The sequence below is a fragment of the Thermobia domestica genome, chromosome 6, assembly GCF_964235325.1.
Source record: "Thermobia domestica chromosome 6, izTheDome1.hap1.1, whole genome shotgun sequence".
Classification (NCBI taxonomy): Eukaryota; Metazoa; Arthropoda; class Insecta; order Zygentoma; family Lepismatidae; genus Thermobia; species Thermobia domestica.
Window position 1 is genome coordinate 87,599,826 of NC_137459.1, and position 18,117 is coordinate 87,617,942.

General features: G+C 32.8%; 1 protein-coding gene across 1 annotated transcript in view; it reads right to left on the bottom strand.

Moving 5' to 3' along the window:
• The window catches only part of LOC145688089 (uncharacterized), a 514,797-nt gene extending 496,877 nt beyond the window's left edge, over positions 1-17,920 (bottom strand). Inside the window, exon 1 of the mRNA XM_081761821.1 lies at positions 17,768-17,920. The gene's annotated coding sequence lies outside the window, so the exon portion shown is untranslated. The remainder of the gene's footprint in view (positions 1-17,767) is intronic.
• Between the last annotated feature and the right edge of the window lie 197 nt (positions 17,921-18,117).

Below are 18,117 nucleotides of genomic sequence, written 5' to 3' on the forward strand. Positions count from 1 at the left end.
TATTATTATTATTATTATTATTATTATTATTATTATTATTATTATTATTATTATTATTATTATGCATTATTCGCAAATTATTATTGTATTATTTATATTAACGAATTATACTGTTTACAAAGGGGAACTATGTTTCCATAACTTCTCTGAACGCTATGCCCCTGCAAACTACTTTGCCTCATGTGCAATGGTTAAAACAAAATGTAGTGATAGTTAAGGTTGCCATTCCTCCACTCTTTCGTAGTGATTTTTTTTAAACATTCTTGCACGTGAATATGAATTTATATCTGAATATTTATAAAAAAATGCAGTATTCGTATTCAATGATTGAGGAAAACATGTACATGTTTCCCCTGGCCCCATTAAACTCGTTCGCCACCCTTTAAGGTTAGGTTTCGTGCAAATGAATTAGATATTTGTTTTCTATTCAAAAAGATATATAAAATCCAATATTGTACGCCTTTGTAATGCTTCGGTGGAAATATGTTAAATTTCCTCTTTTTGCACTTCTACAAGAAGGAGTTTCCTAACGTCATGCAATTTACTAAAACATTTCCAATTTGTGTGTCAAAAATTTCGCTTACACAAGATTTCGTAGTTTATTCCAACGATTCGAAAGATAACATTTTTTTTTAAAAAAAGAAAAAGCTTAACTGTTTTTGCATCCATGCATTCAGATCTTATGTCTTTCCTCATCTCCATCGGATGGAATTTATACAATCCAAGTATAAAGGTGTGTCAAAAAGTATCTGCATACCCAATTTTGAAGTATTAATTCAACGATTCGAAAACGTTCATCCGTTCTTTTGCAACGTCCGCTATACTGTATGTAGCGAGTAACATAGCTGTGCTCTCTAAACCCACAAGGTTCCATGTTCTAGTTTCTGTCCAATAACTTAAGAAGAAACATATAAAATAATAATAATAATAATAATAATAATAATAATAATAATAATAATAATAATAATAATAATAATAATAATAATAATAATAATAATAATAATAATAATAATTCTGTAGCCTCTGAAACCAGAAGGTTCAGTGACGCAATCATAGGAGCTCCCCATTGACTTCTGTCCTTAGCCAACTGAATCCAGCCTATCTTATATTCCTATTTCTGCTAGATTTATCCCAATATTGTCCTCCTATCTGCACCTAGTTCACCCTATTTTTTTTCATAGATAACCAGCTAAAACTTTGAGAGTGTGTTTAATTATTTCCGTTCTAGCTACATGATCTATCTACCTGAGCCTTCTAGACTTAATGATTCTATATTAGGTCAACGATATAAATTAAGCAGTTTTTCGTAATGAAGTTTCTGACATTCACCCATTCACCATTACCGTCCCTCTTGGAACCGAATAAGTCTATTCGTCTCAAGAGTTTATTACCAAATGCGTTCAGTCTTCGTTCTTCCTTAAAGTAAACGACAATGTTATATTATTAAGCTTCAATTTTTTCGACAGAATTCGCGAAGACAAAAGATTTTGGTTTGTGTAATAACACGAATTCCTTAGTTTCAGTCGATATTTAATTTCTTGGTGAATATGTTTTTGGTCTGCTAATATTGATCCTACACTGAGAAAAATACGCTTTCCGGCCAGCGATATGTTTTACAAATACCCGGAATCCTCTTGCTTACTACAGAAATCAGTAGAATCAGTATTCTACATAGGCACTGCACTTTGATGTTACATCATGCCGTTGCAGGATGTCTGACATCTAACAGTCGTCCTTCTATTACATATATACAATGGTGTTATTTAATCTTTTTACCAACCGGTTATATATATATATATATATATATATATATATATATATATATATATATATATATATATATATATATATATATATATAAGCATTTTTTTACTGGAATTATGGTTGTCAGAAAGTATTGTAAAGACCATAATACAGCAATCGATGAACAATTGTTGATAATGGTAATGCGTTTCAAATATGAATAACCTTCACCACTACGCTCCTATGAACCCAGTTCTCATCCTGATATCTGGGCATTTGAGATTAGGAAGTAAACCCTTATAACTTGTTCTGAATATCATATGTTTAACCCTGTAGCTGTAAGAATTTCCAAAACAAAGATAGTTAAATTTCCTGTTCCTAGGCTAAAATTTACTGTAATGTCTAGATATAACAAACGGTTCTGCGAACTCCAAATATTTTAACAATCGGTTCTAGCAGACCGATGCAAACCGGCTGAATAACACCACTGCATACATATATGTATGTTATCTTCGTCAGCTATATGTCATATACGTCCATTTGTATGCGAGATCCTGACCACTTATATGGTTTCATGCGGGAAGTACGTACAGATGGAACACTTATAATGAAAGTATTATAAAGCATGCGTTTTCAGTTATATGTCTGTTGTACTTTAAGTAAAAAAAAAAAATACAGGATTTACAAATGTAACATACGTTTTTACGTCCGCCACATATATTTTTTTCTCAGTGTAGGTATTTGAAAATACTCACTTTGTCGAAAGTTTTTTTTTTTTTTTTTAATATTTTAAGGTATCTGTAATTTGCAGTGGTGCGGATACGGCGAATGACCATATATTTAGTTTGCACTGCAAATAATATTCATCATTTACTGATCATGTTTTTTGTTCATCTGGTTCCATTACGTGCGCTAAAGACTAGCTCCAAATATTCAAAGCATGATTATATCGTGCACTTAGCCTATAGCTCATGTACCATCTTTGTAAATTCAGTACAATCTCAGAATAGCCTATAGCTATTGCGAGATTATTAAAATGAATGCAAAAGCTTTTAAGCCATCTATATAACTAGACAACATCCCAAGTAGAAATCAACGTCTCTGTCTCAGTGAGACTATATAAAAGCATAAATCTAAATAACTTCAGTAGCGAGATATGTAGTAAAAGCTTTGAGTGTGTTGTCATGAAATGAAGGGAAAGGGAAGAAAAATACCCGTAACAAAACACATACAAAAAAATGTTTGTGAAAAAGAAGAATCCTTTGTTTATTTTTCTCGAGCGCAAACCGGAAAGCTTGACAAAGGAAGACGCACTAGTAAAAAAAAAGCGTAATTAGAGAGATAGAGGCAGAAGAGAAAACAAGCAATGGTACACTGAGCTAATATTATGATGTGCGACGTAGCCTGGGCTACCACGCCATGACTTACAGGCTCATAATAATTACAGGATGAGGGATGGTGAATTAAAAATAGCAAATGAAGAAAAATAAAGATATCGCAGCATGTACAAGAGAAATCATCGTTCTTTTTCTACGGCATTAATGATAAATTATTCAAAACAAAAGTGAAGCAATTTCTTATGATTAGATTTTATGCGCACCGCAATTGTATTATGTGATCTGTATACCACACTGTGGTTTCACGTTAGTGTACTATGATATTCAACTATATGTATACTGAAAGCTATAAGAAGTTGTATATTCATGTTTACTAGTCTCTAATTAAGAAGCTTAGGATATAATTCAGCAAACCACTAACTTTCCCTGTGGCAGAAAAAAAAAGTGATTTAAGTGATTTTAGCAAATCTTTATTTTGAGTACACGCTGTATTTACTTTTATCACAAAGTAACGTTTAACGAATTTATTTCGTGTATTTCTGTTCTAATAACATTTTCTTAATTATTTACTCCAACCCCTAAACTTCAAGGCTTAAACTTGGGAACCAAATGTGTGCATATGCAACGATTCAATATGCGTAATATGCAAATCATGTAGAACTTCTTTGCAAAGTTAAGTAACAGATGGATGAGTTTTGAAGCTGGCGCATAAAATATGCCTTAAGTCCAAACCTCAGTTTTCACTGCCCGTATCTCAGGAGCCAAAAGTTTGCCTAAGAAAACATTTCAATGTTTCATGAAACAAGTTAAGATTTAACTCTATGCCAAGTGTAGTCCGGGTCGGATAAATTTTGTATATAACGTACAATATACGTCGTCCTTATGTTTAATTTGTTTCCAATCAAGTGTAGGACGAAATATATTCTTTTTAAGAGTTTGATATAGTAGGTCATTTTCAAGAAGTTATGTATATGAGGTCATTTTCAAGAAGTTTCGTATAGGAGGTCATTTTCCAGCAGTTTGGTGTACCAGGTCACTTTTAGCGAGCTTAGTATAGGAAGTACAGGATGTCCAATATGCAATGTAACCAAGAGTTTGTGATAGTAGAAATTTTGAACCGGAAGAGTACACAAATAATGGTTATACCAAAATGAAGCCTTGTTCATGCATATATTTTTAAACTAGGAAGCAACGATTGAAGGATTGAAGTACAGTAGGAACCACACAGTTTTTCTAGATGTAACCAAAGATGTAAATCTTTTATTTTCTTTTTCTTTCTTTTTTTTTTTTTTTTTTTTTTTTTTTTACAAATCACATAAGTTGACTCATAACTCATACGTATGGATGATCTGTCGTTAATTTTTAGTGTGTATAGTTGAGGTTGCTTGGAACTATGGAGCCGAGTAAAGAATTTTTCATTTCCATTGATAACCAATCGGATGAGGTGTCTGTAAGGAACAACTAAGGAAATCGTAGTTTTCATAAATTAACATTCTGAAATGGCAACACTACTGATGTTACACTGCATCAGAAAGTGTGTTAAGGATCTGTCTACATTATGCAATTCCTGAAAATAATGAAAAATTAACTTTGAAATTATCATGATAAAACTTTTACTTACATGCACCCGGCAACACTGCTATTCATCACGAACTGAGTTGAAGATTCTACAGCAGATGCTGGAAGTGCTCCCCGTTTTGATTCACACAGAGATGCACACGTTTCGACAATTTGGCAGCAACGAAAAGCAGAAATATTAAAGTTCTCAGTGTCATTGTGAATGTTTGTTTCCAGGTCTTGTATAGTTCGAAGTTTTTTTTTTTCTTGTATACCTCTGCTCCCATTGAAATTAATAGCATAGAAACTATCCAATAAAAACTTTCATTTGTAGTTTATACCTGTACGATAAACATAAGTGATAGAAGTCTGAGATTTTAGGTTTCGATGCTGATCACAATAGTGTAATCGGCAGCAGTCAGAGTTTATTATTATTATCATTATTATTATTATTATGAAGGTAACTCCGCAAGCATAGATTCCATATTCGAATGTATTTCTCTATTGCAACCGAAACTAGTTAAATATACTACTATCTATATCTTCAGTATTGACTATCATAGGCCGAGAACCGAAAAAAAAAAATGTGAGTTATGGCTTTCTTATATTAGATTCAGTGTCCATAGAAGAAATTACACCTCCACCTTTATCCCCCATCAGAAGAGGTGAAGATTCGTTATTTCCTATTTTAACGCTTGTTGCTATAGTAAAAAAAAATGTTATAGATAACGTGAAACAAGTTTTTTTTTTATTATAGATTCATCACAGCAAGAAAAGCTTTCATCACCTACATTACCCTTCTACTGTAACTGGAAATGACAGAAGTCCTGTATTACTTTCGTCTTTAATATTGTTTCCCCTTGAGCGAAAATGGCAATAGGAAGTGGCAAACGATTTTTTATATGGATTCAGTAGTATTAGAAGAATGAATTTCATCTCACAGTCAGTACTACTATTCTACTGAAACCAGAAGTAGTAAAACATTGTAGAACTATCAGTTTCAAGATTCATTCCTCTTTGCAATAATTGTAAAAAAAAAAAAAAAAAAAAAAAAAAAAAAAGGAAGGATTTGTTTGTGATATAGATTCAGCTTCAAGCGGATAAATTCATCTCTCACATTATCCATTCATTGCATTCGGCAGTTATAGTTCTAATACGTCCGTTCCTATAAGAAATTAGTACACTTTGGAAGTCTACCGTAGTTCTGAAACTGTGAAACGAGACTCACTCTTTTGTTCATGATTTTGATTGTCTAACGGTTATCATAAACGAGTCGCTTTAAAAAAAAAAAAAACTAAGGAAATGCTATTAGGTCTCGGCTTTTGGGGTTTCAGTGAATTCAAAATCGTGTCAATGAGTTTCCAGATATCAGTAAGTTTTAAGTAGTTCAATACTCTTACTTATGTTTTCTAACACTCTTACTTCTTATGAGGGAGAAAAGTGCAATGCAGCTGTCTGATGAATTGTCTCCATACCAAGGCTTCAAACATCTCTTACATATTGTTTATGAAATAATGTGATATTGCAAATAATTCATTAGGAATCAACATCCAATAAAATTTTAGAAATGAAAGTCCAATAAAACTTGTATATAGAATCAAAGATTATAGTATACTAATTTAATATTTATTACTGTTTAACGCATAGTTAAACATGTTATAACTTATTCTAAAATATGATTATGCCTTTAGTTTTTTTTTATTATTATTATTTTCACTTGCTTAATTATTTTTTGAATAGCATAAGTGTCAAAGAAAGGAAAATAAATGGAAAAGGAAGAAATGACAAGAAAATGACAGTAAGAAAATGGAGGGAAAAGAAAATAAATAAATAAACGCAATGAAATGACATTACAAAAATCCACTTTGACTGTTGTCAATAAAACTCCATCACAACGTTTTGCTATCAGTAGTTAGAAATGAATCTATATCTGTGACGGTGAAATTGTTTGGAATAATTAGGTTACTAGCCTTCGGCTAGCTGGAGATTTCGCCCCCAGACTCCCACATTTGCTCAGCCTAAGGTCTCATATAGCATTTCAGCCCTTGTTTCCGTCCATCGCACGGCAAGAACACATTTATGACCTTGTTCTCTGTGAAAAGATTAAAGTTCCTTCCCCCTTAGAATACGAATTTCAATTAAAGTGAATTACAAAAGTCCATAGCGGCCTAACTTTTAACTGTGTTCAAAAATCCATTTAAGGCAGGCCAGTCGTTTCACCTTGATGATGAGAGTGACAAGCTCAAAGTTATTTTTGGATCAAAAGATCCAATGTATTTCAGGCATTATTTTTCTTGTAGACCTTATATCTGGAGAACTGCATATAGTATAGCGAAACCCGAACTACCACTTAACTCAGCATAATGTGCTTCTTCCGTAAAAGAATACGAAAAGTTGATTCAAGGGACGTTTAAAAACTTTGAGGCCCCTGATCCCAAAAATCCAATATATTTCATTCAATCAAAATTTTTCTTGTACGCCTTATATCTGGAGAACTACATATAGCATAGCTAAACCCAAACTATCATTTAATTCAGTATGATATGCTTATTCCGAAAAAAAAGAAAACAAAAACAAACGAAAACTTGATTTAGGGGCCGTTCAAAAATTTTGTGGCCCTTGATCCAAAAAAAAAAATGCAATATATTTCATTCAATGACAAATTTTATTGTACACCTTATATCTGGAGAACTGCATATACTGTAGCCAAACCAAAACTATCATTTAACTCAGTATCATGTGCTTATTCCGTAAAAAAAGAAAAGAAAAGAAAAGAAAAAAGGAAAAGAAAAGAAAAATCGAAAACTCTATTTAGGGGCCGTTCCAAAATTTTGTGGCCCCTGATCCAAAACTAATTATTAGTCAAGATCGCAACCTTTGATCCATTTTTAGATCATTCATACACCCTTTCTCTCGTTGAAAGCGGAATTTCAGGAAACCTGTGACAGAATTTCCGGAAACGCTGTGGCATATGTTAAGTTATTTTGAATAAGAACTTCGTATATCAAGTGTCATGTTCCTAACATGTTTATAATCTTAAGGGATTTCGAGATATGGTCGCATTATTATAACAACTGCAACACTCATCTATTTGCCTTCCCACTTCTTCTTCCATTCTAAGGAAGATGTATATATATATATATATATATATATATATATATATATATATATATATATATATATATTTTAATCTCTGAAACATGTTCCAGGTTATCATAAAATAAGTATCGCTGTTCAGAGAACTCTAGAGACATAACCACTTGACAGAATGCAACAAAACTTGGCAGGGGTGCATTTGAGAACATGCGGAAGAGATTGGTGTGGAAAATAAAATTAGTTCCAATTTTCACCAGCTGGTGTAATTGTGGCGCTGTACAACACCAAGTAAGTGTAGTGTGGAAGAAAGGCGACACTAGTGATGGCAAATGATAAGAGAGGCTGTAATTACCTTTGCTGTGGGTCTCGTGGCATTGGGTACCAACGCTATTAATACCCCGTGGTCAGTGGCAGATTTTCAAGGGAGGGGGCTTTTGAGCTGACGTGTCCCTATAAAAGCGAAGTTAAATGTTAGTCTTTCCTGTGCTCATAAAATGCAAGCTCCCTCCAAAATTCCAGGGAAAGATTAGTGACAAATCTCGCGTCCAGAAGTTATTGTGTTTCTGTTCAGTGTTAAGTACGGTGAGTGTGGTATGGAAGAAAATGATAGTATTGATATTCAATGAAAGAAAGGTCATAATTATGCTCCCAGTGTGACGACTGACATTGATTTGTACTCCTATTAATAACTCCGTGGTATAGTGATGTGTTAGGCTATTTGAGAAAGCGTTTTTGATCCGTTACCCCCTGTAGCAAACGCGGCCAAGGTGGCTATTCAGTAATTTTACTTTTACCAGAGTTGTAAATCATACTGTGAGCCAGTCAGGGTTTCCGGGTCTTTTTGCTAGGTCCAGATGTGTAATAGCAGAGTTCCAATACCCTGCACAAACCATCTTCCAACCAGTTGTTTCTTGCTACAATCCCCTTGCCTGGCAACACGTCTTTCTTTTTTCCCCGTTCCTTTTGAAATCTTTTAAACAGCAGGCGGTCTATTGTTCCGAAACGCACCAAATACGCTCGAGCTGACGCTTTCTCGGCGTTTTTATTGATTTCGAGTATGTGATTAGCCATCCACATTTAAATACATGGCCAGCATATTCCAAGCGTACGCATGAGCAATAAATACACTTTGCGATCGCCTCAAATAGCCTTGTACTTATGAGCGATGATGAGGATGTGGGTTTCGCTTATAGGCAGATCTTTCACGTGAAGGCCCTGGGCAAGGAAGACGAGTGGTGAATAGTACCGTATAAGATAATGATGATGTTCTCAGAACGGGACCTAGAGGTTAACGTGGGATCCGACTCACCTGTCTTCATTGGAAATCGAACCCTGGACCCCTTAAACACAAGGCAAAGAGTGTGGGAAGAAAAAAGATCACTATAGGATCACTATCAATTCACTTCGGGCACATAGTGGCACTCAAATCCGTATCACTGAAACACATGCAGGCGTGAGTAAGCACCTGGAGAGATAATTACAGCCTTTCTTATTATTTAGCATCACCAGTGTGTCTTTTTTTTTTTTTTTGGCGTTGTAGAGCGACACATTTACGTCTGGTGGTGAAAATTGGAACTAACTTTGTTTTCTACACCAGTCGCTTCTGCATGTTCGTAAATATGTTCCTACCAAGTTTGGTTGCATTCTGTCAAGTGGTTACGTCTCCAGAGTTTTCTGAACTGCGATACTTATTTTATGATAACCTGGTATTTAATTATTTTAACTTAAAAGCATAAATACCAATTTTAATGTATCTTACCTTGGATATGGAAGGAATTTTGGGATATAGGAATCTTATTAGCTTAAGGGATTTACCATAATCTTAGTCTTAAGGGGCTACCATAATCTTAAGGTTTTTTTTTTTTTATTTTCACAACTGAAGTCCCCTTCTTTTACTGCTTAAATTTGTGTTACTTTGTAGAAAAATAAAACTCTGACACACATTTTTTTTTTAAATAATTATTTGAAATGAAATGTCTAACTATTAATTTTCACGCATCTTAACCTGAAGAATATCGAGATATGGTCATCTTGTTGTAACAATTGTAACCCCACTATTTTCTCTTCCTTGGTAGGGTAAATATAACAAAGAAAATGTTGCAGCTCGTGTCTAATTAAGCGTATATACTAAATTGTATGTTTCTACCATTCAGAGATTCTAAGACATGGATAGTTTAATCTAATTTCTGCTCCCATTCTTCTCCTTTTTGTAGAATGTTCGAGAAATCCTTCCTTAGTGGTACTTTAGGTCACAATTAATATGCACTGCCATTTTTTTTAAAATTTATAGTTTAAGGCGTTTGACCCGGGCCTTGATTAGTCATTTACTCACTCAGAACTTTTTTTATATTTATATATCTAGGTAGAGATATTTCCAGTTAGGACTAAAAAAACTTTACATCTATTTACAATAGTTTATATAAATTAACATTTTTGATCACTGTATTGACATTTTTGACAACAGCATCTTATTTTTGCATAACAAGTTATAATATGCATAACTTTATTTCTCGATCTTACAGCGATTGAGTTAAAATTATAGCGGGGCTACAGAATATTCTTAACAAATAACGAAGTTGTAATTACTCCATGAAATAAATATAATTACATCGTCCGGAAAGTGTGTTATCATTATTGTTAATATTATTTATGTTTTAAGAAATCAAAATGACTGCTACTAGTATTCTAGAAAATTCAATTTCTCAGAAATTGTACAGTAAACTAGGCACCTAGAGAAACTTACCTCTTCTCTGGAAACCTACATATATATATAGTTATTGCATATAATTGTATGCGATAAAATGACCTATTGTTTGATCAAATATTCCATTGTTTGGACAGCAAACAAAAGTAATTATTAAATAACGCGTCACCTAATGTTCATCACGGATATATGATTAGTGTGCAAGCTTTTGGTGTGAAAGATTCTGGTTTGACTTTTAGCTGCTAAAAATTATTTGACTATTTGTTGAAATTATGTTAAAATGGATTCTACATTCCAAAACAACTAACTAACCAAAACAAAACAAAAAAAATATTATTTTATATGACGTTAAGCAAACAATTTGAGAGTGGAACTCACTATTACCAGAGTGGAACGTATTTATTTTTATTTAATGATAAAAAAAGTCGTCAAAGGTCTGAAAGAGATTGAAAGTTTTCCTCTTCCACATAATATCGCTACATATTTTATTACTTCTATTTTATTCATTCGCTTTCAGGCCAGCCTGGTCCATAACATCAATTTATTCATCCAACCTATCTATACGGGTTTATACAAAGCGGAGAAGAGCAGAAAGTTTACGTTAACGGATTCTCTGATAAGCTCTTCAACTCACTCACGCAGAAGATAGAGATTGTGAAGAGAAAGTGAATGAACTGCAAATTTATAAAGCGATTCTCACTTCATTGCTTTGTATATGGAAGCATTTGGTTCAAACACTTGGACATTACATTATCATAGACGTCGTAATGTTTTCTTACAGACGATATTTTAGCATGTAAATATATTCACTTCAGACGAGGTTAAAGAACGTATGTAAGAAGATATGTTTTCTACTCTTACGAAAACGGAGGTTTAAGTAAAGGCGAAATCTCCTTAAATAAGGAAGGGAAAAGGAGAACGATATGAACATTGTAGCATCCTCCTCTAATGTACGTACTGCTCGTAATGATAATCCAAACGCAGTCAGTGATTATTTCAAGGGGTTTCCCCGGAACTAGGAAATTACCCTGGTCAGTTCCCCGGAACTAGGAAATTACCCTGGTCAGTTCTCTGAATGGGTTCGACCTGGGTTATCAGTAGTTTCACATTACTACTTTAATCCCTCTTTATTCAAACTCAACACGGAGAAAATTTTCTTATTTCATCACTGAACACATAATACTTCGCTTGTACATTATTACTATAGTTATTGGTTATCCTAATAAATAACTTGGTAGAAAATGCTTGTAAGTCTTTCAGTACCCATGCCATAAAGGTCGCCAAAACCTAGTGGCCCACTTGCCGGTAAATGTCAATCGTCGATATAGCGACGCGTCGAAGGACTCCCGCAAGTTTGCCAAAGGCACGATTTCGTCGAGTCGAAAGAGATATCTAGAGTCGGGGTGTTGAAGTTACCACCGCGTAGCACCGAGGAATTCATTTTGGTCCGCGCTCTTTCGATTTGTCGCGGAGAATCGCGAAGGGATCAACACGAACTATCGCCAGTCATGTGCATCCGGTTATTATTATATATTATTATTTTTCCTAACGAATTGTTTCTAAAATGAGCTCCAGGAGTCAAGAGTAACCTCTGCATCAACATCATGAAGTGAAAAATCTTGAGCTGAGTGCGTATAATTGTATTAATTTAGAGGTAACTGTCATCAATCATTTGAAAGTAAATATGGCAGAACTATGTAATAAAGTAAATAGACGTGCGTCATTTTGTTACAAAATTACACGGCGAACGCATTTTATCTGATCCCAAACGGTTATCGTCGAATATATATGTTTAAAGAAGCGCTGCGATTAGCCAAATTAAAAAGACCTCAAAGATTTGTTCCTCTACAAACGATTCTTTCTTCACCTCCTCCGTGGCCAAGTTGGAAAAACGCGGGCCTAGTAATCCTAAGGCTGATGGTTCGCACCACCCCGGGAAAATTTTTTTAGTGCTTTTTAGACTCATCTTAGTGTAAACAAATTACGCATATATATGATTTAACAAATTTTGGGGGAGTAATTTTGTGGTTCATTGGCGTTTCGTCGTGGGCCACTGGTGATATAATTTTCAAAACGGAAATTGGTCCACCGCGGATCGTGACTGCGGGACCGCCAATTGTTGGCGAGATGTCGCTAGTTGCCCATCGGTGGCCCACCGACATTTACGGCATGAAATAGTTTATTCATCAAAACCTTTATTATACGTGGTCTAGGGTTCGATTTTCGTGAGAGAGCATTAAACGCATTACTGAGGTTTGGGTTCTACCTTAAAATATAGTCGCACGTCTCTTTTAAATTCGGCGCTGAAAATGAACACTGAAATTCAAAAGTTGTAAGCTTCTTTTCTGTTTTGGAATACAATTACCGTAAAGTATGATATCATCGAATTATTGTTCAATTGCAATATGTTTAATAGACGGAATATACTTGATACGAAAATAAGCTTTTATTAATTATCATTATTTACTGTTATACAAACCATATACTACGCGCTGCGTTTCACTGTAATTTGATAATGGTATCTTGACAGAATATTTGTCACCGGTTTTCAGTATTAAAAAAAAATAAAAAAAACTTTCAGTGCATTTCTCACAAGTCAACATGGTGAATCGTCATTTTCAACGTTAGTCGGACAACGTGACGTACATATCAATCAATATAGTGTTAACATCGAAATTTCTTGAAATGAAAGAAATGGATACCAATAATTTTCAATTGCTTATATGTACGCTTTCTTGTGGTTTAAGGGCACTACATAGAGCTTTAATAGTGTACGACTGGACTCAATATTTTTTTCTCAGCGTACAATTCTGAACAAGTAAAAAGAAATAAAGATTTAGGCTAAACAGAAATGTATTCGAAGTTACAAAATAATTTAATTAAAACAGTGTTTATTTGCTGGAATCAACGCAACTTTTTCAATAGAATTTAATTGTTAAATGCTGCATACTTGATTGTTGTAGGTCGTTAACAGAACTTGGCTGAAAGAACGTTGAACGTGGAGAAAAGAACTCGGGATCAGTGGGCGATATTGAAAACTGTTATCCACTGAACCACATAATCGTTTCCCAATTGACGCTATATACTTTAAACAAGAGAATTGTCACCATGCTTTTGCTGTGTGAAGTTTAGAACATTAAATTTACAATTTAGAACATTAATAACATTTTGTTTATTCATTTGCTTATTTTAAATTTTACATAACTCCTCATGACTTCGTAAATAAAACACTTAATCATCAAATATGTCCTAGCTTAAAATTAAAACTGAAGATTTAATATAATGGTAAACAAAAGTTATATCCTATATTCTTAGGAAGATGATAAGAATCATAAATATTATCCGATTATTTAAAAAAAATACTAAATGTTGTTGAAAATGTGAATGTTTGCGTGAATACTAAATGTTTGCGTGAATTGAGGAAAAATAAAACAAAAAATGGGTTAATAGTAATCCGTTATTTTAAATAATTTCAATATAGTTTACACTGCTTATTTTATAACAGTTGCCAAATCAACGTCAAAATTTTGAATTACTATTTTATCAACTGTTCGTAACTTCGCTATGCAATTTCTTTCTCTTTTTTTTTTTTTTTTTTGTATGCGATGTATTGATCTCATCTCAGGTACATCGAGTTGCATGTTTAAAATTTAAATATGATTTTGTAATAAAGTATGACAATTTGTAATTAAACAAAAAGAAAATCAAAAGTGTTTCACTAAAAATGAGCATTATACTGTACTTTGGTGATATCATATAGTTGGAGATTGTGGAGCACCATGTATAGAAAATTGGTTAGCCTTTTGCGACATCCAAAATCCGAACCCACCAAACGACTGCTCGAACATAGCCCGTTTTCTTCAAAATCCATATCCATATATCATTGTAAATCGTAAGAAAATAATACAAACTTTATATTTTTCAAACAAGATACGAAATTAAATTATACAGTTAACAATGTTAAGGCTGAAGTCTCCAATATGATATATAAGTATTTCGGGTAAAGTAACAAGGTGTAACAATGCAAATAGTAATTAGTTTTATTATTCGGATAATTGTCCAGCATTTGTAGAGAAGTAAATTTTGCATTGCATCCCTTTAAGTTGTTTACTTTGGTTAAATGACTAAAAAAAAAAAAAAAAAAAAAAAAACTCTACTTGAAACTGTGGATATAAATAAATAATCAAATGATCTATTTTATTAAGAAATTAATAAATAACATTTTCCAATTACTTATGCAACGTCTAAATACAATTTTCAATAGGAGTACACTATTTACTAATATTCATATCTTTAGCGCAAAACTTTTGTGTCATTTCAATAACTCACATTAGTCGATCTTAAAATTAACCAGATGAATATATATATATATATATATATATATATATATATATATATATATATATATATATATATATATATATATATATATATATATATATATATATATATATCATACTTTTACAAAATAACAAGTTATTTCGTTCATCTTTTTTGCATCGATAATAAAAACATTATTTTGGAAACGGAACATCAGTTAAAATAAAAGTGATCGCTAACACACTAAAGTTTATATCTTCAATTTATTAAATTAAATATCGTCATGCTGTAGTTATTACTGAATTATTTATTTACGAAATATGCGTAAAATCGTCCGAGCTTTCCTGAGAAAATATTCCAGAGTATAATAATAATAATAATAATAATAATAATAATAATAATAATAATAATAATAATAATAATAATAATAATAATAATAATAATAATAATAATAGCACTCTTAAGAGTAATTTTCCTCACGTGATTTTTTCATAAATTATTTATGTCATATTCTATAATTGTTAATTAATGATTTATTTATGTAATATGGACATAATTGCAGCATTCCTTTTCGAGAAAATTGTACAATAAGAACATCCTATAGAGTAAACTACTTTGTTCTAGAGTTCAGTTAATTTTTGTTTAGCGTTCCTTTCAGCATCAAGGCTATGTGAGACGTGGACCTACAAATGAACCTGTGATCTTAATGACGTATGATCCTGCCAGGAATCGAACCCAGGTCTCCCAAGCCAAAGACGCGTATGCGAACGGTTTAGCCACCAGGGAGCGTGCATGGTTGTGTTCGTGTACTCTTCAAACACGAAAATTAGCTCTGTGCGTGCATGGTTGTGTATAAGATATGTAAGTATTCTCTATAATTTAAAGAAATTATTTATTTAAATTATCTAACCATGTATATTTTAAAACGGCTAAAATTTCCAAGATTACAAACGTAATAATAATAATAATAATAATAATAATAATAATAATAATAATAATAATAATAATAATAATAATAATAATAATAATAATAATAATACAGTAAAACCTTCCTTCAACGGACCTTTTATTAAACGGAAATATTTCACGGTCCCATGAATTTTGGAGTAAAAAACATGTAAAACTCCCTGCATTAAGCGGAAACTGTGTTATGCGGAAAACGGAAACCAAAAAAACCTTGAACGGAAAATTCTGAGTTCCGGCTTACAGAGTTTAGAAAATTTTTAGACATCCTGTGAGAGTGCAAATGTATATATTACAATGTCTATGCCAGCTGTCAGTCTTCTTTGTAGGTGTACTTCTGTTCCGATTATGTAGCGACTAGCGACAGCCGACAAAATGAGAAGAAAGCTGACAAAATAAGGTTTCGGGCAAAAAGGAATTGAGACAATAAAGCAGAAGTCATAATCCCTATCACGGGTCATGAAAATAAGGAGTGAAGGGTTGAGAGGACTTTCGGAATTACAGAGGAAACTTCTCTGTCCTGAAGTATACAGTGCAACGTTTTGAGCGAAAGCAAAAATTCATGTGCACAACATTTGAGAGAATTATGTCATTGTTTCTCATTTACGCTTTCTGATACCCTCTCTCTCTTGCTCTCAGCAGGTATGGTTCTACACCTGGTCAATCAACTTGCATTACAACTTTTACCAATATCCCTCTAAACTCACATTTTTGTAATACTTCGGCATCAGTCATTATGGCTTGTACGTACAACAAGAGTTATGTTTAATTCTAACACTAGGTTTAAAGTATTAATGCTAGTGAACGTGTTAATTGAATGTAAAGCAAATCATGAAGAAGTTCAACCTCGGTAAAACTCAGGCGTACGATATTCTTAAAAAAAAAAAAAAAAAAGGAAATTCTGAAGTGGTGAGGAAACTGCAGTAATGGAACAATAAAATTACAGTAATGGAAAAATAAAGAAATAACTTAAGTAAACTGAAAAGCAAGACATTAATGAAATAGTGTCGGAATAGTTTGTTAGTGTAAAATCGTAAAATCACCGCATATCGAACCCTATATTACAGGAATAAGCTAAAACAGTAGCTGAAAAAAAAAACTGGGTAAAACTGAATTCAAAGTAGCCAATGGATGGTTAGAAAGTTTCCGCAAAAGACATCATGTATTTCTTTCATTTTTTTTTTTTTTTTTTTTTTTTTTTTGCGAATTTTGTGGCGAATCGTTTGATGTAAATAGTGAAACGTTTGATGAATGGGTTGCTAGACTACCTTCCATAAACGAAAGACATTTAATTGAATTGTATTTTTTTTTTTTTTTTTTTTAAGGAAAGGTCCACCTCTATTAAGCGGAAACCTGACTTTAACGAACATTTTTGCGAGTTCCGCTCGATTCTGTTATAGACAAGTTTTACCGTAATAATAATAATAATAATAATAATAATAATAATAATAATAATAATAATAATAATAATAATAATAATAATAATAATAATGTATTTAAATTACACAAAATGTGTGCGGTGAAAGAGCAATATTACATACTACGAATAATTCTATTTTTTTTTTTCTAGTTATGGATATGAGCTGTTCGTAAATAATCTATTTCGTTAACGAAAAATAGTCGTTATGTTCGATGCGAATGATTAAATAACATAAGGTCTACAAATGTAAAACGCATGTAAATTTACTGAACATGTCAACGTTTTCATTTCGTTTCTATTGATTAGAAATTAGTAATTAAGTACCAGACAACATACAAACTCTTCAAAATTAATATCATACAAAATTTAACTTGAATCGTCAAACATATGAATGGAAAGGGACTTGAATTTGGGTTCCTGTGCATGTATGAGTAAATTATTACCTATACTACACTTTTCTATAAGCAAATAAATATATATAAAGTTCAAATTTGTAACTGCATGCTCATCGGCAAATTGTTATATTGTTTAGCAAATTATGTATATTAGTTTGTACACCGAATCAGAAAAGAAGAAAGAAATAAAGAAAAATAGTAAAGTTATAGATTGAGAATTACAATTACTTACCAAATAAAGATCCCTCTAAGCAGACGCAAGATGGCAGAAAAGCATCTGTGAGAGCTTGCGTGCGAGAAACACGTGAACTTGATACTTTGTAAATAGAGAAGCGACTGAACGCTTAATGTGGAACAAGACCTATATGGCTACAGCCTTGTTCTCCGCAACCCGCACAACTGAATTGAGAATGTTTCCACCAGTTGCGTGCCGCTAGTTCATTCGATGGGAGCGCCGCCAAACGACAAAATCATATACGAAAGTTGCCGCCTGTGAGATAGAAAACCCGCAAATCTTCTATATCACGTTTTCGAAGACGTGGAAATGTCCTTCAACAGAACCAACGGGTGCGATCTTATTGT